We start from the raw sequence: 21,428 nt of genomic DNA on the forward strand, positions 1-21,428 counted from the left end.
TACAATTTACACAATCAGTAATTTAAAAACCCTTGAAACAGTAAGCTCAACAGGTGCATTTCCTTTCAATCTGCCAGATTCTGACTTCAAAAACTATATTGTCACAGTTACAAAGGAACTATAGCCTCTATAAAGGAACTATATAGTCTTTTTAGTTTTAGAAAACTTTTTGTTATTTGCATGCCATTAAGAATGTATTTTTTTTAACATTACTGTCTTGCTTACGATGTACCTATAAAAGTGAATCATTAAGGCCTGTGGGTCAGTCAACACATCATCCTTGCAAGGGGCCAGGCTGATCTCTGTTATGGGTCCAATTTTAGTATATGTGCTGCCCAAGCGATCACTCAGGGTCAGTCTACGAAAACAAAGCCTATGAGGGGCGCCTGGGTGGCTCAATCACTTGAGCATCCAACTTCGGCTCATGCCATGATCTCACACTTCCTGAGTTCGAGTTCCGCGTCGGGTTCTGTGCTGACAGCTCAGAGCCTGGAGCCTGCTTCGGATTCTGTGTCTCCCTCTCTCTCTTCCCCTCCACGGCTCGCTTGCGCTCTTTCTCAATAATAAATAAATATTAAAAAAAAAACCTACTGAATAATAGTACACCCCTCTTTAAGGGAAGAAAAAGTAATCTTATTTTTTTTAAGTTTATTTTTTTAGTTTGAGAGAGAGTGAGAGGGAGAGAACATGCACGTGCGTGGGGAAGGGGCAGAGAGTGAGTGAGAGAAAGAATCCCAAGCAGGCCCTGCACCAAAGGAAAGTGCAGGGCTCAAACTCATGAATTGTGAGATCATGACCTGAGCTGGTACCAAGAGTTGGACACTTAACCAGCTGAGCCACCCAGGCGCCCCAGTGATCATATTTCTAAATTCAAGGTTCTAGGACTCTGAGCAATGATGGTCAGAAACTAACATTTTTCACCAAAATTAGATACACCAAAACATGTGCATTTACATTTTCAAGATTTAAACAATGAATATACATATCACCTTGTAAACAATTTTTTTTTTTTTTTTTTTTTTTTTTTTGCAAAAAAGTGTTAAGATGAAATAAGTGAAGAAGGAAAAAAAGCTAGTATTTCAAAAGCAAATAGACTGTGGGGCACCTGGCTGTTTGTCAGTAGAGCATGCTACTTTTTCAAAAAATTATTTTAATTTTATTTTTTAAAGTTTACTTATGAGAGAGCAAGGGTGCTCAAGTGAAGGAGGGGCAGAGAGAGGGAGACAGATTCTCAAGCAGGCTACATGGTCAGCACAGAGCCCTACACAGGACTTGAAACTTTGAGCCATGAGATCATGATCTGAGCCAACATCAAGAGTTGGACACTTAATCAACTGAGCCATCCAGGTACCCTTTTTTTTAATGTGAGACAGAGACAGAGACAGACAGAGACAGAGAGAGAGAGAGAGAGAGAATGAATTCCAAGAACGCTCCACACACAGCATGAGCCCTACGCAGGGACTCGGGGCTGATCCCACCACCCTGGGATCAAGACCTGAAAGCCAAGGAAAGCCACCCAGGCACCCCAGAGCGTGCAGTTCTTGATATTGGGGTCATGAGTTCAAGCCTCACGCTGAGCATGGAGCCTACAAATATACATATATAATAAAAGCAAACAGACTGCTTCCAAATGGTCTAAGGGAAATTTGGAAGGCAGTAGTTTATCACAATATAAACACCAACCTTTCAAAATGAAAGGATGACACTCAACACTAGTAACAAAAAGATGGTTTTTATGAAGGACAACCATCATAGGTTGAAAATTATTTGAAAAAAAATCTGCAAAAGGTTTCCACATCAAGGCAAGATTAGCTATGATCCCTTAGATTCCTTCAGTCTCAGAAAGTGTAAGATTCTAAGGCTACTCACCGTTACATAAGGATTTACAAGTATTCAATACAAAAAAACATTATTTTTAGTGACATTTAAAATCTAGCATATTTCAGTGGCGCCTGGGTGGCTCAGCGGGTTAAGGGTCCAACTTTGGCTCAAGTCATGATCTCATGGTTTGTGAGTTCGAGCCCTGCATCAGGTTCTCTGTCAGCACAGAGCTTGCTTCAGATCCTCTGTCCCCTTCTCTCTCTGCCCTGACCCCCCCCCCATCTCAAAATAAATAAATAATGATTTTTAAAAATCTAGTATATTCGAAAAAACCCATACTTTCACAAGTTGCCAATTTGTTAAATTCAACTAAATGCCAATCATCTTTCTGACCACCATGGGCTTCTAAGTATCCAAGCTCTGTTTACCTCTCTTTCCTCATTAATCTTACGGTGAGAATTTAGTTCCTCTGGAAAATGAAGTACAATGTCCCACTGATTTAAATAGTTAACATTAAAAAGAACCTGCAGCCACTTCCAAATAAGCATACTATATACACACAACATATGTTTTATTAAAAAAATAAAGGAAGAATCTCTACTAATAAGTAATAGGTATCACATACAAATATAAAAAGTAAAAAGATTCTATATAAACCAATTTCTTTGGTCTCTATGACTGACAGTTTTGTCTCTCTTTTTCCTATTTCCCTACATAAATGGTAACATGCTTTTGCCATCTCTCTTTACCAGCTCTCTCTATGCGCTTTCCCGCTGGCCATCTCATCTACTGTTCACTGCTTTGGTAAGGATAATTACCAAAACTCTCCTTCAAACTACAATCTTTAGCAGGAGCCTGACTGGCTCAGTTGGTGGATGGAGTGTGGCAACTCTTGATCTTGGGCTTCTAAGTTTGATCACCACACTGGGTGTAGAGATTACTTAAAAATTACAAAACAGGGGCACCTGGGTGGCTCAGTCATTTGGGCGACCAACTTCGGCCCAGGTCATGATCTCACGGTTCATGAGTGCGAGCCCCGCGTCGGGCTCTGTGCTGACAGCGCAGAGCCTGGAGCCTGCTTCCGATTCTGTGTCTCCCTCTCTCTGCACCTCCCCTGCTCGTGCTCAGTCTCTCTCTGTCTCTCAAAAAATAAATGTTAAAAAAAATTATTTTTAAAAATTACAAAACAAACTACAATCTGCACGCACACATTTTTAATTGTAGAACAAATGTCTTTACTTAAGTTTCTTGACAGAACTACAACTCAAAATGCTTGATTCCCCTGTTCACTAATACAAATATTTACCCAGCGCCTACGTACTACTATCAGGCACTACTAGGAACAAATGAAAAAGGCATGGTGTCCTCATCAACTGAGTGGAGATAACAGGAAACGTAAGAGGGTTGGAAAAGGCTTCCAAAGAACTGGGAGCGAAGACAGACAACCAGGCAAACGATGCAGTGACAATCAGTGCTGACACCCCAGGAAAAGCTGGCAACTGGGGCTATAGAATGGTCTTCCCAAGCCTGAGCAGTTTGAAGACTCTCATTATTAATGTCCAGCAGCACATCCAGGAGTGGGAAGTGGAGGGAAACACACAGCAGCTGGAACAAAAAGGAACTAGAGCTGTGCCAGACACGTGTAAAGAAAAGCAAGGGAGAGGAAGACACTGCCAGGAAAATGGTCAGAGTAACATTTCACGGAAGTCTAAGCCAGAGAGTGAAGTAGAAGGTGGAAGAGGATAAGGAGGAAAGCAGAAGGAAATGCCAATTTTAACGACTGATTAAAAGCCCCCCAAATAGTAATTATTAAATGCTTACTGAATCAAGCTTACAAGCATTGCTTTGTTCATTTAATAAAAACAAGAGGAGAAAATGTACTACCTGAGTGAGAAAGCATTAAGAGCTTGTGATTGGAATTTAAGGTTTCAGGTGATGACAGGATTTAGAACAGCAAATAACCAGGGAATAGGAATGAAGGAATACAGAATTCTTCATGCTACTTTTACAACTTTTCTGTGAGATTAAAATTATTCCAAAAGAAAAAAGGGAAAACAAAAAAAGCTCATCTGCTCTCCCAAATACGTTCTTCTCCCCAACTTCACATAACCACTTTCCCTGACCTCTAGATTTAAAACCTTGAGTAATCGGGGCACCTGGGTGGCTCAGCTGGTTAAGCATCTGACTTCAGCTCAGATCATGATCTCAAAGTTCGTGAATTCGAGCTCCAAGTTGAGCTCTATGCTAACAGCTTGGAGCCTGGAGCCCGCTTCAATTCCTCTGTCTCTCTGCCCCTCCCCCTCACGCTCTGTCAGTCTGTCTCAAAAATAAACATTAAAAAAAAAAACCTGAGTAATCTTTCATATTTACATCTCCCACTTCTAACACGAAGAGGGATGTTAAGTTCTAGATGTTCTAATGTAGTAATGTCTCTTGAAGTTTTTTTTTTTTTTTTTTTTTTTTAAATCTGAGCTCTAGAGATGTAAAAACACCAAATTGGGAATAAGAGCTCAGAGCTCAAGTTACCAAAATTTATCAATGAAGAAACAACTTTAAACAAGTAAAAATAACCTACCCAAAACTCCTAGATGGGGAAAGATAGGGCCAAGATTAAGTCGAAGCTTGATGCCAAAAGCCAATGCCCAAGATAACCTCACCACGTGAGAATCATAATTCAATTTTCATTATAACAGAGATAAACATCAAACCTTTAAAATGTAATGATACATGTTATTTTAGGCTAAGAGATTCTAAAGACTCAAGTTTTTATTTCCAAATTTACTCCATTACAGTACAGAATAAAATATCAAGGATAAAAAATTATAGTAACAAAATACAGTAATAACTATCAACAAACACATTCCATCTGTTGTAAAAATGTCATTTTGAAGCATAATAACATAACGTAAAAAGTCTAAGAATCAGTGTACAAAAGATCGTAAATAAGGGGGGGGGGGGCACTCTGTACAGAATTGTTTCCCCTCTCAGAATTCTTACATTGAAGCCCTAACTCCCAACTTGACAGATGGTATGTGGAGATACAGGGCCTGTGGGAGATAATCAGGGTTAGCTGAGGTGATGAGGGTGGGGCCTCATAACGGAATTAAGCTCTTCCAGGAGGAGACACCAAGGCACTCTCCCAGCCACATGGAGACACACAGCTAGAAGGTGGCTGTGTGGGGGGCAGGAAGGAAGACCTCATCAGAGCCTGATTATGCTTGGTCTTCAGCCTCCAGAAATGTGATAAATTCCTGTTAAGCCATCTAGTCTATGGTATTTTCTCATGGCAGCTGGAGCTGACAAAGACGGGATGTATTAACTCCAGAAGACAGCATTCTGTCTATAAAATTTTAAACTAAATTTTCCACTTAAAATAAAAGGGTCTTGCTCTGGGTAAGAAGTTGAACTAGTCAACTTCTAAGTTCATTTCCATCTCCAATTGTTATAACCACTTAGTGATCCTAAAGTTAGAGTGACATCAAATATTTTTAAGATCACATTTGCAGCTATCATAGAAAAGCTAAGAATACTACCATATGTTGAGTGCCTCTACTACAAATAGCACTACAGCATTAAAAATTGTCATTTTTAAAAACAAAGTGTAATGTAAATAAATCTGTTGGGAGTTCTAATCAGAATGGTAGAAGGGCTCAGGCTGTTCTTAGAAACTGAAACACGTGAATTAAGTTTCTAGGGCAGAATGCCCTAAGAATTAGAAAAGATACGCAGCTATTGAATCTTCTGTACCACAAATTACTGTTCTAGCAAAGTTATAAGTCTGCACATCTACCATTTACTGAATGAAGTGATTCCCAGATCACTCTTTCTGACAACTTATAATATTTTTAAAGTGCTCATATCACACAACTACTTCTCTTAAAACTGATTTGGTTAAAAAACAAAACTGATTTGGTTTAAATCCCAACTCTAACATTTGGTAGCTAGGTGTTTTCATAGCATAACTGTGGCATATGCATATTATTGGATAAGCATTTCCCTAGTCATTAAATATAATTCTGAACTTTATTTCCTCATCTGTGGGCTATATCCTCTATAGTCTACTGTGAGATTTAATTAACAAAGTGTGTATAAAGCTCTGAAAATGGTGTCTGGCACTTAATAAATGGGTAACAGTGTTTTCAAAACTTGCACATTACAAATAAAAACCAAAGCATAAAAGCTTCTTAATTAACTTTTTTGCAAGCAAGTCTGTTGGATGTTATAGGAGAAAAAGAGAAGCATTCTCTTAAAGATGTTCATTTGACATCATGAACTATCCTAAACTTCAACGAAATGGCACCATAAGGGTTGAAATTTCAAGTTTAAATTTGTAAGTGTAGAGAACCAGTTAGCACCCCTCCCTGCCAACCACTGGCTCCACTCCTCCACCATTAAAACGTGTATCTTGAGACATGGAAGCCTACGCATCTTTCTCCTACTAACTTTATTCTTCCCATGTTTCCAATCTGTCATAAATATAACTACACAATAAAAAAATTTTCTGGTCAGGAAACCAAGCAATCAGCACTTGTAGGCTATTACTGACTTTTCTGTTCTGTTCCTCTTCTTCTCTTTCTCCCTTCCTTCCTCTCTCTCTTCCTTTCTTTAAAATCTCTACACCTATCGTGGGGCTCCAATTCACAACCCCATGTATTAAGTCACATGCTCTTCCAACTGAGGCAGCTGGAGGTGCCTAATTTTTAATCCTTATTCAACAGCTCTTTCTTCAGCAGGAGAGATACTTTCTCTCCCCCCAATATCCAAAGAGTCCAAAGACTCTGGATCTAGGGTTGGGAGATATTTCATCTTTCTACATTCTGTATCCTAATTCTTGATGCAAGCTACATGGCTCCACACATATTAAAACTCACAGAGTGGTACACCAAAAGATCCAATTTTTATCTGAATTTCAAAAATTTATACAACAATATAACCAATCTCTACTCTGTCAAAAGCCTCATTTCAATAACACCTCTTTCCTTTAAAAACAAAATTTCTCAGGGCACTTGGGTGGCTCAGTCGGTTAAGCGTCTGACTTCTGCTGAGGTCATGATCTCAAGGTTCATGAGTTCAAGCCTTGTGTCGGGCTCTGCACTGACAGCTCAGAGCCTGGAGCCTGTTTCTGATTCTGTGTCTCCCTCTCTCTCTGTCCTTCTCCTACTCGTGCTCATGCTTGGTATGTATGTATGTATGTATGTATGTATAAATAAATAAATAAGTAAATAAATAAATAAAGCAAACATTAATAAAATTTTTAAATTTTAAAGTAAATGGACTCTTTCATCTTCCTAACCTTCAGAAGTTCCTACATTGTGGCTTCTTCAGTTAAAATCCATATATATAGTCTGTTTCCCAGTTACTGGAAACATTTAATAAGCTACAATACTCACCTTTAAAATACACTGGATAAAGTGGATGAGTACTTGCCCAACTACTTAACCCATCTTAAAAAGTTCTAAGCTTTTTGTTCCTTGGTGACCATTTCTCCAGTCTCCCGATTGTTTTTTATTCTGTTCTAAATGTATCCTGAGGGGCGCCTGGGTGGCGCAGTCGGTTAAGCGTCCGACTTCAGCCAGGTCACGATCTCGCGGTCCGTGAGTTCGAGCCCCGCGTCGGGCTCTGGGATGATGGCTCAGAGCCTGGAGCCTGTTTCTGATTCTGTGTCTCCCTCTCTCTCTGCCCCTCCCCCGTTCATGCTCTGTCTCTCTCTGTCCCAAAAATAAATAAACGTTGAAAAAAAAAAAAAAATGTATCCTGAATAGATCTCCCCAGGACCTTTTCAGAGCATCCACTGGCCTCCACAGGGCCTTTGTGCAAATAGAAAAACATATGCTTCTGGGGAGAAACAGGTACTCCTCTGGGTGAGGTGGTGATGCACGGGGAGAGAGGGGAGGAGTGAAAGCACGATTACCCCTGGGAGGCCTAGCCAGAGCACAGGACTCTGAAAGCAGAGCCTGGAGCAGATTTCAGTCCTTGTTGTCTGCTTCAGCCCAGCACATTTGTGCAGTGCACAAACGGCACAACCACATAAAGCAGCCCTACACTTTCAGATCATTCACTAGGAAAGAGGGAAGAAAAATCAATTATTAACTTCTCTAGCCACCCATTCTCCAGCTACATATGCATCCATCCCTTACCTTGCACACTCAAATATTTGGAGGGGATCTCTCAACATCAGAAAACCTATCCTCCCTTTACCTTTTTTAACTTTCTATTTTTCATGGTTCTCTTTTCTGTTTAAGTATGGTGAATGCTCATGTAATATGAAAGAATATTAAATTCAAAAGACACATGGAAACACATTTAATGTGATCTTTGCAACAATCCTCTGAGATAGGTGAAACGGAGATTTTCTTTATTTCACAGATGAATATACAGGTTTCCCCTGCTATGAGAGAGCAAAGCTTTCCTCTGAAACCTTGCGTAAGCTGAAATGGCTACAGCAAAGAAACAATTACCATTAACTCATATGGAAAAATTTTTGTAGCATTCCCAGACCCAACAAATAACCTCTCTTAGGCTTTTCTGATCCCTTAGGAGCCATCCTGCTAACAAATTCACACACACACACACACACACAAAAATAAAGTACAGATGTTGACAAACACAGTTCAAAGCCATGTCCCGATGCTACGTAGTTCCCGAAGGACATTGGTGGCATCACTCTCACTGCCTCTATAATGGCTCACCACTGAATGCTATTGTCACTTTTTGCTTTCTGTAAAAGTGAAAATCTTCTTCAGAATTCTTTCAGGGTGCCTGGGTGGCCCAGTTGGTTAAACGTCCAACCTCGGCTCAGGTCATGATCTCACAGCTCATAGTGAGTTTGAGCCCCGCGACGGGCTCTGTGCTGACAGCTCAGAGCCTGGAGCATGCTTTAGATTCTGTGTCCCCCTCTCTCTCTGACCCCCCCCCCTCCCCGCTTCTGCTCTGTCTCTCTCAAAAATAAAAAAAGTAAAAAAAAGTTCTTCCGGTTAGCAAAAGCGGGTACTAATGTATGTCTTTCATAAAAGCAAAGTGGGCTAATACAAACTTCCAAAAAGCGGGGAATACCTGTACCTAAAATTTGAAGAAGCCATGTTACTTGTCTCTCAAGTTAACAGCAGGCACAAAGGACAAAACGTAGGTGACAAAAGGACTAAAACTAGGTGTTTTAACTCACAGTACAGAGCTCATATTGAGCATTCAAGTCACCTAAAAATCAAGAAGTCTCACTACTTATTCCTCCCTGCTTAACCTTTCACCCTCATTACTCGATCTAAATTCTTTTAGGGTCACCAAAGATCTCTCAGCCAAATCCAAAGGCCACTTATATTTTTCTGAACTCTGCTCCATTTGGCTGTAATAATCCCCTTTTTTAGATTATTCTAAATCCACCCTGATTTCTGTGGTGACTTCCTCACTTATTCATTCTTGCCTTCCTTCTCTTCCCACAGATTGTCTTCGGTATCTTGCTACATTTCAGTCTTAAGCAAATACCTCCACTTTGCAGTTTATAATGGAAATGGTTGCCCCAAGTACATAGTCAAGGCTCTAATTTAGATCTCTTCTCCTGTAATGCTGCCATTCCCTGTGATGAATCCATTCCACCCTAGACTTTCATCACTTCTCGCCTTCATTACTTCTAACTGTTGCCTAATCCTATCCAGCATTCATTTCTTGTTCTTTTTTTTTTTTTTTAAGATTTTTAAGTATTCTCTACACCAACATGGGGCTCAAACTCACAACCCCAATCAAGAACTGCAAGCTCTACCAACTGAGCCAGCCAGGCTCAGTTTTGTGGTTATGTCCTGAACAGTGGAATACAAGACTACTAATGGTGTATTGGATGATTTTAAATGGTCCATAGAGGAATATTTAAAATTATGTTTATTTGGGGGCACCTGGGTGGCTCAGTCAGTTAAGCATCCGCCTCTTGATTTCAGCTCATGTCATGATCTCACAGTTCATAAAATCAACCCCTGAGGTGGGCTCCGTGCTCAATGTGGGGCCTGCTTGGGGTTCTCTCTCTCCACCCCTCCCCTGCTCCCCACTTGTTCTCGCTCTCAAAATAAATAAATAAACATTAAGAATAAATAAAAATCAACTTTAAAAAATGTTTATTTTGAAACATGTTGAAGGGGGGAAAAAACTAACACCAAGTAATCATGTATATTCTTTTAAATTCACTTACTTAGGGGTGCCTGGGCGGCTCAGCTGGATGAGCGTCCAACTTCGGCTCAGGTCATGATCTCAGTTTGTGAGTCTGAGCCCCGCATTGGGCTCTCTGCTGTCAGCACAGAGCCTGCTTGGGATCCTGTCCCCCTCTCATTCAGCCCCTCCCCTGCTCACTCTCTGTTTCTCTCAAAATAAGTGCACTTAAAAAAATAAATTCACTTATTTAAAAGACAGTAACTTGAATTAAAGAAAATATTAAAACAGAAGGTTTGAAGATCTTAAAAGACATGAATGTCTTAAGGTTGGGAAATACTGGCCACTGGGAAATCCACGTTGTATGGAAGTTACACACTTAGGCTCTGGGTCAATGATTCGAATCCCATATACTAACTAAGTAACTTTGAAAGAATTACTTAAACCTCTTTAAATCCCAGTTTACTAGTTGTGTAACAAGGACAAAATAATCTACCTCCTAGGCTTACTGTATAGATCGAAAAAGATAATCTACAAAATTACCTTAGCTCAGTGCTTAGCATGGAAAGTGCTCAACAAATATCAATAATTGCAATTATTCTTTTTTTTTTTTTTAGTTTCTTTTTTAGTATTTGGTTTTTGTTTTTTTTTTTTTTTTAGAGAGACAGAGTCCAAGTGGAGGAGGAGCAAAGAGAGAGGTAGACACAGAATCTAAAGCAGGCTCCATCCAGGCTCTGAGCTGTCTGCACAGGGCCCAACATGGGGCTCAAACTCACGAACAGTGAGATCATGACCTGAGCTGAAGTTGGACGCTCAACCGACTTAGCCACCCAGGCACCCCAGTAATTGCAATTATTCTTGATCTCTCTTGGCCATCATGCCTTCACTTGTAATCAACTAGGCACCTGATCTATATTATAGACAATGTTCATATATGGATTTTCTGCCCCAAATTTCCCTTTTCTGCTTGTATGTCTTTATTTTTATCTTCTGGTATAAATCCAAAGATCACATGTCAACTTTTAACATTAATCCTTAAAACCGTGAGCATCTTGGCAGTAGGAACCAAAAGCCATATTCCTCTGACTCACTATGCCTTACAAAATTAAAAGAATCTTTAACGTTTGTTGAATAAATCTAAATTTTAGAAAGGAAAATCGGATGCAAACAAATCTCACAACGCACAGTACATAAACATAAGCTATGTGAAAGCATCTTATGCTATTCTAATGGAGAGGTGGGCGGGGTGGGGGGAGGGAATGACAGGGTACTATTTTGCTCTACTAAGATATCTGTCAGTTGAATCTTAGTTGGTGGGTCTAGTCTTCTATTTTCTAATCTCATTCACTCAATAATAAAACCTAGGTATATGCCAACTACCATACAAGGTGTGGAAGATATGGAAACAGTCTAGTAAAGGAAAACACACTAATACTGGAACACAGACAGGTAGAAAGAAAATTACTACATAATATGCTATGTAAATAATACCCAAGTGGTTTTTTTTTTATACTGGATGTGCTCCACAAATGTTAACTACATCTCATCCTCCCTTAAGGCAGAGCACCTACGGGTGAGAACATTACATCACATTGACAGTAATAATTTTATTGCTATCTTGTGTTGACTCTACGTATACTAACCATGTAAAGGTTTTTGTCTGCCAACTAGACAACTGTTGAAATTCAGTAATTGTTTGATCTGATTTGCGGGCAAACGTGTACACACACAGGCCCTAAAACATGACTGGCATTCTGTTAATCTAGAGCAAAATGACGACTAATGTAACTGGTGAAAAGATCAGTTTATATTTAACCTTTCTGGGACTGGGAAAAAACACTACAGAAAATACACTGAAGTTACCCTCTCGAGAATATTTTCACCCACAAAGATGTCCTGACTGACGCATCAAAGGCTTTATTGAGAAATTTAAAATGTTATGACTCAGAAAACTAACATTAATTCTCAAGCTTCTAAACAACAGTTAACAGTTAACATAGACGGAGATAAGCTATCATTGCGTTACCCTATTCATAAACTGATTCTCACTTTGCTGAAAGTGTATTAGTCATAACTCAGTGAGACACAACTTCTGGATCTCCTTCACTGTAAGAACAGGATTTGTACCAATTTGTGTAACATTTTATCAATCATCAATCCTTGTCTTACACAAATTTGGCATAAACAGCGTCTGAAACAGAAGTTACTCAACTGGCTTACAAATTGAAGTGGGGGGGGGGGGCAAGAGGAAACCACTTGGAGGAAGAGGGGGATATAATATAATCTTCAAAGACATTTTACCAATACGGGTGGTGGGGTGGCATTAAGGGTAAGGGAGGGAATGAGTCAGAACTTCTGTATTTTCAGCTGTGCTCAACATACTGAACCCAGGGTTACTGACTGTAGAGCATGAAGAAATCTTTAAGAACAAAATCTAGCACGTAAGTGTAAAAAGAAAGAAAAACTATTTAAATACGCAAAGAATATATACTCCATTCTAAGAATATACAGATTACTTACTGTTTATGCCAATATTCTGCCAGTCTACTATTAGTTGGCCTTTTACTGTATCCTGAGCACAGTAACAAGCCCTTTACACACATGATCTTTGTTAATCCTGCAGCAAACCTTAGAGGGAAGTACTATTAACATCACCTCCATTTTACAGATGAGGAAATATTCTACCAACAGTATAGGCCAGATCTCAAAATTTTAAGATTATGTCATACTACCTAGTCAAGGGTTTTAACCAACTGGCCTCTACTAGAAAAGGGGAGAAAAATTAGCTTCTATCCCATCCCCAAAGTAGTTACAACCATTTTTTTTTTAACCTTGCAACACTTTCACCATTGTGTGCAACAATGTTTCTATACTGAAATCAAGCAAAAGAAAAAACTAGGTTAACAATGCTACATCTTCAGTTACCACAGTTCCTAAAATTACAAGAAACAGGGAGGCAGTTTGATGGCTTTACAGCATCCCCTTTCGATTTAGACAGTCTGGGTTTGAATCTCTACTGCAACACGGTAACTGCCTGTGACCTTGGTCACATTAATATCTCTGATTTTATCTCATCTGTAAAATGGGGATGATAATAAGAGCACCTCCCTCAAGTACCGGCTGTAAGACGAGAAAAGATAACGTATGTAAAGAGCTCGTTACTGTGCTCAGTACACAGTAAAAGGTCAACTAATGGTGGAGGGAAAACAGCCACATATGTAAGCTCACCAAACCAAAATATACAAGTAAAAAGCCTGCATTCTGACAAGCCCACTATAAAAAATCAAATTACTATTTGACCATACGCCAAAGACAAAATTCAAAGTCAATCCATTCCTAATTTTCTTAGAGGATCAATGCATTTGAGGTGGGCCAGAAACGATGCTGCAGTGCATCTGACACACACCTAAAAATGGCTCCAGTCGGAGTAGCATCTTAATCACCACCAGAGGAGGTTAAATCTACTTTTTAACAAATGCTGGAGTTAGGCTCGGTGGGCGCTTAAGTATCACGCCATCGTGTTTATTTGCAGGAGGAAGCTATCAAGCACTGGATCAAGAATCCTGATTTTTCTGGTGCATTCCAAAGGAAAACCTTCCAGCACAGCCGCCTACCGTACAATTCCAAGGACCCTAGCGAGGTATGAATCTACGAGCCTAGGCTGAAGATCAGCCAATGCAGAAATCCGGGCAGCTTCGGGAGCCAGCAAACATCAGGCATGTTGGAAATCTCAAACAAATCTCAAATCAAGTCAAAACAAATATGCATCCCCTTTAAAGGAACTAGACGCATTCCTCTCGGGCAAAGGAACAATTTATCAGCGTTCCCATTGGTCCCCATGCCCTTTTCTGCAAGTCCTGAAGTGGGGCCTTTACCGTAACACCAATAACATTAACGCTATCTCAAAGAGAGAGAGCTGCAGAGTGGGATTCACTACGCAGGTCAGGGGATGGCGAGGCCTGGGGAACGAAATGACTACCAAATCGTCGTCTGGAGTTGGGGCTGCACGTCCCTAGCGGAAGTAGGGTTGGTCCAGATTCCCCCAAGCGCCTCTCACCGAGTCAGGTCTTTAGCCCGGTCTCTCTCACACAGTGCTCGCTGCAAATTCCACCCTAACTACACACGGAAAAGAAGTAGGCAGTAAAGGCCCCAGATGAGCCCTTGAGCTGTTTGGGGGACGCTTCCCACACATTAGGAAAAAAGCCATTATCCCAAGGACGGGAACCCCCTTCGTTTAGCCGGCTACGCGAGTAATCCCCCCGCGGGGCCTGAGCGGGGACCGGGTGGGAGAGAGACCGACGGCTCCGGAACTCCCGCTGCAGACCACATGGGGCGGGTCTGACTCCGGTTTCCCGCTCCCCGACCAGGAGGCCGAGACTTCCCCCAGACACAGACATGATGAGAACCAAAGAGAAAGCGGGGGATGGCTCGACCCCAGGCCGTCTCCCAGCGGCTCCCCAGTCTCTGCCCGCCAGGGCCGGGGTGCGCTCCCACGCCCCAGGCGGCCCCCCGCCAGCCCACCCCGATGGGGCCCGCTTTGATCACAGCTCCTACGCCCTCGCTTTCCTTACCGGCCAGGGCGAGTGTCAAGCGGAGTGTGTCTGCGCACTTCGAGAGTCTCTGCCGCGCTCTGATCGAGGGAAGGGGAAGGGGAGGCGAGGGGTGGGGGGGGATGGAAGGACCACCCGACCCGGGAAGCCGAAGCTGCGGATGGACAAACCGCCAAAGCACTTTCGCCGCTTCCCGAGAGGGAGAGAGCGAGCGAGAAAAAGAAGCAAGATGGCGGCTAGCCAGCCCCTACGTACTACGTCATGCCGCGGCGTACGTAAGGCAAATCTCCGCAAGACCGCCCTCCGGCGCAGAGACGGCCCGATCACGTGAGGCCTCCGTGGCGGCCCAACCCCGGCGGAAGGCGACGGCGCCTCCTGCTGGAAGGAGGGAGTTCCTGCAATCGGGGTTCCCGCCGCGGGGTAAGGATTTGCAGGAGCTCTCTCCAGGAATTCTGGAAGAGGCCACGATTGTACACTGATAGGCCTCAGGGAAGGCAGCACCCTTGTAAGTGGTGGATGGGTGTGTGAATTGGTTCAACCGACAGTCTGGCGCTACGTATCAACAGTACATTATGCATAATCTTTAACCTTGGTGTTTGACAGTATCTTGATATTTTCCGGAAATATGAGTACACAGTATTCATAATACCAAAAGCTGTCCGTTGACAAGAGATAAATAAATGCATTATGATACATCCATATAATGGACTATTCTGAAGTCATTAAATTCAGATTAATACTTAATGATCAGGGAAATGCTTATGCCCTAATATATTTATGCCATAACTATGCTAGAAACACACACACATACACATATTCATTGAAAAGAATAAAAAATGTACTCTGGATGTTAATAATGGCAACGTGAACAGTAGTTTTCTTAGGGCATTCAGATTTTTAAAAAAGATTTTATGTATGCCTTTCTATAATTTCCATATTTTATCATCACAAATCAGTTTTAATGTGTAATGAAAACTTTGTGAGTCATAATATTGTTATGAGACACAAATGATAAATACGTGCACACATATAGTGTATATAGTGTGTGTGTAACTGTATATGGTATTGTGTTAAGTTTCATAAAGCATTACATATTTTTTTAGGTTTTAGAATAAAACAAAAACATGTTTTGCTAAGTGCTATGTCATATGGGTAAGTTACTTAATATCTCTTTGATTCAGTTTTCTCGTGTAAAATGGAGGTAATACCTACTTCTATCTATGTCAACTATACTTCAATTAAAAAACACAATAAAATGTTTTAAAAATTAAAAAAAATTTTCTTCCACAAAAAATAAAAATACCTGCTTCTCAAGTTTGTGTTATTCACTCACCAAATATGTATTGAGCACCTACTGTCTATGCTAGGTACTGGGATATAAAGGTATAGAACAATTAAGACATTGGCCCTGGGGCACCTGGGTGGCTCAGTGAGTTAAGCGACCGATTCTTGATCTCAGCTCAGGTCTTGATCTCAGTGTGGTGAGTTCAAGTCCTGTGTGGGTTCCTTGCTGGACATGAAGCCTACTTAAAAAAAAAAAAAAAAAAAAAAAAAAAAAGACCTTGGTCCTAGGCAACAGTCTAGTGATACAGATCAAATAATAGGTTTGGATATGTGCAACAAAAGAAACAAACAAGATATCAAGATAAAGAATAACCAGGAAGAAGGGCAGGGGGAATTTATTTTAGAAAGTGTGGTCCTTGAGTACTTTTCTGAAAAGGGGCCACTGAAACTGGGACCTGAATGACAAGAAGAAGTAGTAATGCAAAGAGTAGGTGGAAAAGTGCTCTGGACCAAGTGAACTGCAATTGCAAATGCCCTGATCTGGGAAAGAGTTTGGAATGTTCTAGAAACTAGGAGAGGAGTATGTCTGGAACTTAGTTAAGAGAGTGACACAAACAAGATGAGACTGGAAGGAGAGTCGAAAGCCAGATTCAGAGGAAGCTAGGTTAGGGAGTTCAGAAAGAATGTCACCTAGGAGCAGTGAAAAGCCATTTGAAGGTTTTAAGAAAAGGAGCCACAGGATCTGATTTTACATTTTAAGGAGATCACCAGTAACTGCTGAAATGAAGAGTGTGAAAAACAGATTGTGGGGAGGCAAGAAGGGAAGCAAGGAGCTCTACTAGGCAGTAATGAAGTAACTACAGTGGCGAAGAATGATAGTGGTCTGGACTAAGATGGAGGCTGTGAACTTGGAGAGAAGTAGACAGATTTGGCACATATTTTGGAGCAAAAATATACTCGCTTGTGGGAAACGATCACTTCTCCGTGTAGGGAGAGAAGAAAAGAATCAATGACAACAGATTGACGGCTTGAGCAACTGGGTGAATGACAGCAGTGTCTATAGAGATTATGGTGTTGGAAGAGGGGAGGAAAACCATTTGGCTGGTAGAGCAATATTAAAAAGAAAAACTGGGGCTGAGCCCAGGTAGCTCAGTCAGTTAAGTGTTCGACTCTTAATTTCAGTTCAGGTCAGGATCTCACGGTTTGTGGGTTGGAGCCCCAAATCAGGCTCCAGGTGGAGCTTGATCCCAGAGATTGTCTCCCTCTCTCTCTGCCCCTCCCCTGCTTGCGTGTATGAGTGCACGCACATGCACACATGCACACACATGCTCTCTCTCTCTTTCTCTCATTCAAAATAAATAAATAAATAAATAAATAAATAAATAAATAAAATTTTTTTTTAATTTAAAAAGAAAAATTGGAAAGGGGCACCTGGGTGGCTCAATCGGTTAAGTGTCCAACTTCAGCTCAGGTCATGATCTTGCAGTTCATGAGTTCAGGCCCCGCATTGGGATCTGTGCTGACAGCTTGGAGCTCGGAGCCTGCTTTGGATTCTGTGTATCCCTCTCTCTCTGCCCCTCTGTCGCTCTCACTCTCTCACACTCAAACATGAATAAACATTAAAGAAAGAAAGAAAGAAAGAAAAAGAAAGAAAGAAAGAAAGAAAGAAAGAAAGAAAGAAAGATTGGGAAAGATTAAATTTTGGACATATTAAATTTGAGGTGTTCATGTAATGTCCAACTGTGGATCAAATATGCAGTTGACACGCATATCTAGAGAGCTCAGGGGGAAGTCAGCATCGGAGAGAGAGAGTTGAGTCTCACAGACGTGTGTTTCATACGTGTACACATGTACTTCATAGACATGTGTTTAAAGTGGTGGAAGCAAGTCAGATCCCCTAGGGAGAGAGTAGGGAAAGAAGGAAAAATGACCAGCTCTAAGGAACAGCAATATGTAAAGGTCAGGTGGAGGCGGAGGACTTAGAAAACTGGGGAGAAGCCAGAGAACTGGAAAACCTGAAGATGATGATGTCACAGAAGCCAAGAGAGGAGAGGATTACAAGATGGCGTGAGCACTCACATATGTTAAATGCTGCTGAGAAGTCAACTCATATGAAGAAGGAGCCAGAAGTATCCACTGGGTTTGGCAACATGGAGGTTACTGGTATCTTTTACAAGAAGTTTTGGTGGAGTAATGAGGCCAGAAACTCATAAGATAGTGAGCTGAAAAGGACATAGGTGCTGAGAGAGTGGAGACTACGGACAAACAATTATTTCCAGAACTTGAACTTCGCCATAACAGAAAAACAACTATAACTGGCGGGAATGTGGAGTAAAAAGAGACATTAAAAAAAAAAGTTTTTAAGTTTATTTACCCATTCTGAGACAGAGAGCGCGAGTGGGGGAGGGGCAGAGAGACAGGAAGAGAGAGAATCAGAATTCTCTGTTCAGCTCTTTGGTATAGCTACTGAGAAAATAGATTCACCAATGCTGGGTTTGACTAGGCAAGTATGATGTAGGGAAGTGATCATATTGAATTTGAACATATAGTGGGTGTGTGGTAAATGGAAACTTGTGTCCACTTTATGAATTACATATGGTATATTTTTAAATTCAAAAATTCCCTGCCACTTCTCCTGGTCTGAGCTGTCTTCCCCACCAATATGGTCAAGGAATTGTCACTGTAGCAATGTTAGAATAAAATAATAAACAGAGGTAAATCACAAGCACACCCACCCCTCCATTGATATCAACGGTCTTTGAAATGGAAAAGTTTGGCTGATAATATGCTCATTGCTGGGGGAAGGCCTACTGACTGTCCCCAAGAGGGGACAGGGAAGCCTTACCTCGGTGAATTTTTCCCAAACCTCCAGGATCCGGCCTAGAGTACTTTAGTCTCAGAAATACGTTTCTTCAGCAACATAAAACAGCTTCAGCCATCAGATGAATTTACATTAACCAAGGTTATGAGAATGATACCTAGATCCAGAATATTAATTTATTAATTTTCAATGTATATACCTGAAGACTCAAGACTGCAAAGCCAGTGAATTTTCTATGTAGACAAACCTACTCAGGAAACCTAAGGCATTATCAATCAGAAGGCTGCTTGACGGGCACAGATTCAGAACAAGTAGGGTTATGCGTATAGATTATTCTTGATTCACCTATCTGCATGACAGGATGATTTTGTCCCAAAGATGGAAATACTTAATTTCCAATGGTTGCAACTTTCTACATTGATCTCCAATACAGGAGGGACATCCTGGCATGCTATTGATTTGAGCTGCTTCTCTCCTTGACAGCACTTGGATGGGCACTGGCCCCGAAGTGCCTTGGATGCTTCTTTTTCTGTTTCAATGGCTACTCAAACCTCTTAGCAACATTCTTTCAATAAAAATCAAGTTACAGTCAGGTCAGGCCAGTTTGTGTTTTAAAGGTGACTTTGCTTACTTCTGGTCTTATCCATTGTGTGTCATCTTAAAGTTTAGCTCTCAGTCTCTTCTGTCTCTTCCGTCTTCTGTCTCTTACTTCCAATATCTTGGGGAAGAGTCTTCTGTCTTCTGTCTCTTACTTCCAATATCTTGGGGAAAATCTGACTGAAATCTCTAGGTATTGGTACAATGTCCAAAGCCAAATAATATTCTTTTAAAATGTGTTTTGTTTTGGGAGTGCCTGGGTGGCTCAGTTGGTTAAGTGTCCGACTTTGGTTCAGGTCATGATCTCACAGTTCATGAGTTCGAGCCCCATGTTGGGCTCTGTGCTGAAGGCTCAGAGCCTGGAGCCTTCTTCAGATTCTGGGTCACCCTCTCTCTGCCCCTTCCCCTGCTCACGTTCTGTTTCTCTCTCTCTCTCTCTCTCTCTCTCTCTCTCTCTCTCTCAAAAATAAACATTGAAAAAAATTTTTATGTACTTTGTTTTGAATTATTCACATCTCTCCTAACGCCCCTTCAGCGTAGGTAAATTTGTCATAATGGAAATGTTCTCATGACAGACTGAATGAAAACTTGTCATTTAATTTCCAGTTTTGATTTGTAAAAATTAATTTGGGGGCTACATGATCAAATTGCCAATTGATGGTATGCAACCAAGCAAACTGTTTCTTACTCAAAACAAATTGTCCAAACAATGTGACCTATTTCCTTTGTGATTGCCCAAGTCTTATTTGCTAATGTTTTTGTTGAGTTTCTACCCTTGTCATTGAGATTGATTCTATAAACCTAGAGGCACTGAAGATTTATGAGATGTTTGGTAAAAAATAAAAGAATCAATTACCATATCATGCTTTATTAGTAGTAGTGTTTCCTAAAGTTTTGCGTGCACATGACAATTTTGGTTTCTTTTCACCAATGGTCCAGCATATCATCTAGTAAAACTGTGAAACATTATAATCCTGATGTAATGAAAGCTATAGTAATGTAATCTCATTTTTTTTTTTAATTTTTTTTTTCAACGTTTATTTATTTTTGGGACAGAGAGAGACAGAGCATGAACGGGGGAGGGGCAGAGAGAGAGGGAGACACAGAATCAGAAACAGGCTCCAGGCTCTGAGCCATCAGCCCAGAGCCTGACGTGGGGCTCGAACTCACGGACTGCGAGATCGTGACCTGGCTGAAGTCGGACGCTTAACCGACTGCGCCACCCAGGCGCCCCTCATTTTTTTAACTTCAATAGATATTGAACTTTGTTAGTAAAGAAAAATATTGCCAGTGCCTCAAAAAATTACCTTTTGTCAACTTGTAAAAGGTTATATGCTAAATATAGTATATATGCCATATATAAAATATTGCATTAAATGTAAACTGGAATAAATATTTTTGTTTTGTTATCAGTCTATTTTTTGAGGGGAGTGGGGCAAAGGGAGAGGGAAAAAAGAGAGAGAGAGAGAGAGAGAGAGAGAGAGAATCTTAATCAGGCTCCATGCTCATTGTGGAGCCTGACACGAGGCTCGATCTCATAACACTCAGACCACAACCTGAGCCTAAATCAAGTCAGATGCTCAACTGACTGAACTAACCAAGCACCCCAGTCTATTTTTTTTTTAATTTACTTTTTTTTTTTTTAGTAATCTCTACATCCAACATGGGGCTCAAACTCATGATCCCAAGATCAAGAGTTGCATGCTCTAACGACTGAGCCAGCCGGGCGCCCCTATCAGTCTTTTATTATTATTAATTGGCTCAACCAACCCTTCTTATAATGGAATAAAAGTACAATCTGGTTAAAAGTGTTATTCATTTATCACAAGTCCTTTGTTAATGAAATTTGAATTAACTGGAACATGCTGTCCACCTGAAATTTCCCCAGATTTTTCTTAGCTAAGAGAAGAAACTAAATTCTTGGAGCAGTGGACCCGTCAGGAAGGTATAGTGTTGTTAACGAACACAGAACAATATTTGGGAGCACAGGGAAGAAGGGAGGGAAAGTGAAAGGAGATGGAGAGAACAGACCTGCCGAGCTCACACTTTTGCCTGAGGCTGGAATTTCACCCAAGTCAGGAAGTGAGCAATGATAAGGGACAAGAATCTAGAGACAAACGGGAAAGAGGGTGGGTCTAGGGAATGTAGAGCAGAAAAGGTTAAAAAGGAAAGTAGCCAGGGGGCAACTGAAGATAGAGAATAGGGGATGTCTTAACTTGTTAGCC

At 41.0% G+C, this 21,428-nt stretch overlaps 1 protein-coding gene across 1 annotated transcript in view; it reads right to left on the reverse strand.

Annotated features, from left to right (window-relative positions):
- The window catches only part of PRRC2C (proline rich coiled-coil 2C), a 95,779-nt gene extending 81,145 nt beyond the window's left edge, over positions 1 to 14,634 (reverse strand). Inside the window, 1 exon segment of the mRNA XM_045452936.1 lies at positions 14,523 to 14,634. The gene's annotated coding sequence lies outside the window, so the exon portion shown is untranslated.
- Between the last annotated feature and the right edge of the window lie 6,794 nt (positions 14,635 to 21,428).

This window comes from Leopardus geoffroyi, chromosome C3, assembly GCF_018350155.1.
Source record: "Leopardus geoffroyi isolate Oge1 chromosome C3, O.geoffroyi_Oge1_pat1.0, whole genome shotgun sequence".
In the NCBI taxonomy this organism is placed as follows: Eukaryota; Metazoa; Chordata; class Mammalia; order Carnivora; family Felidae; genus Leopardus; species Leopardus geoffroyi.